Raw genomic sequence first — 1,392 nt, 5'->3', positions numbered from 1 at the left:
ATGTGTTCTCTTTTCTGTTCAAACAAGAAGTGAACTTTTCCAGATATAGAAGTATTACCATATCTCCAAAAACATGTTTGTTTCAAAATTAGGCTGTCTTGCACAGAATAACAACTAAATAAAGTTTAGAGGAAAAACCAAACAGGTGACAAAATCTTAAAAAAATGGTGAAAGAGGTGGGATTCTTAGGTGGGCAATTTAGAGGATGTGAATTATCTCTCGGGACATTTTTTCCTCCATTGATGTGAATGAATTGACTGTCATATGGAGACATCAAATTCTTTAAGTATTTGTGCCAAGCAGCAGGAAGTAAACATTTTCCATTATCCACTCTTGTGCTTATCTGTTTGCTCATCATTACAAACAATGCTATGGTCCTTTTTATGTTTTCTTTCAGATAATTTAATTTTCTCTTGGGAATTTACCCTGTTGGATTAATTCCATGGAAAAAATAAACAGTGTAACTGAATTCATTTTCTGGGGCCTTTCTCAGAACCCAGTATTTGCAAAAGTTTGTTTCATGGTGTTTTCTTTCTTCTACACAGTCATTCTTCTGGGAAACCTCCTCATCATGCTGACAGTTTCTACTGGCAACCTCTTTAAATCTCCTATGTATTTTTTCCTGAACTATCTGTCTTTTGTGGACACTTGTTATTCCTCAGTGACAGCTCCCAAGATGATTGCTGACCTATTAGCCAAGACTAAAACCATCTCCTATGTGGGGTGTGTGTTGCAACTCTTTGCGTCACATTTCTTTGTTGTGCTGAGATCTTCATTCTTACTGTAATGGCTTATGATCATTATGTGGCCATCTGTAAACTACACTATATGAACATCATGGACTGGAACAGATGCAATAACATGTTACTGGGAACCTGGGTAGGCAGATTTTAACATTCCATTATCCAGATGGCTATGGTGGTCCAGTTACCATTTTGTGGACCCAATGTGAGTGACCACTACTTTTGTGATGTCCATCCTCTGCTGAAACTTGCCTGCACAGACACATATGTTGTTGGTGTTGTCATTGTAGCCAACAGTGGGGCCATAACTCTGGGGAGCTTCGTTACCTTGCTAATCTCCTATACTGTCATCCTGATTTACTTGAGAAAGCAGTCAGCAGAAGGCAGGTTCAAAGCTCTGTCTACCTGTGGCTCCCACATTGCTGTGGTCATCATCTTTTTCAGTCCCTGTACTTTCATGTACATGTGACCCAATACTACCTTTTCAGAGGATAAGATGGTGGCTGTCTTTTACACCATTATCACTCCCATGTTAAATCCCCTGATTTGTACCCTGTGAAATGCAGAAGTAAAGAATGCAATGAAGAAAATGTTATTGGGAGAAAATGTTTTGAGAGCTGACAGACAGCAAAAAAAGTGTTTAAAGTGA

At 38.6% G+C, this 1,392-nt stretch overlaps 1 pseudogene; it reads left to right on the top strand.

Annotated features, from left to right (window-relative positions):
* The first annotated feature begins 442 nt into the window (after positions 1 to 442).
* LOC119533076 lies at positions 443 to 1,392 on the top strand (annotated as a pseudogene).

This window comes from Choloepus didactylus, chromosome 4 (assembly GCF_015220235.1).
Source record: "Choloepus didactylus isolate mChoDid1 chromosome 4, mChoDid1.pri, whole genome shotgun sequence".
Lineage (NCBI taxonomy): Eukaryota > Metazoa > Chordata > Mammalia > Pilosa > Megalonychidae > Choloepus > Choloepus didactylus.
Note: the sequence above shows the minus strand (reverse complement) of the source record. Positions and strands in the feature narration are given on the sequence as shown.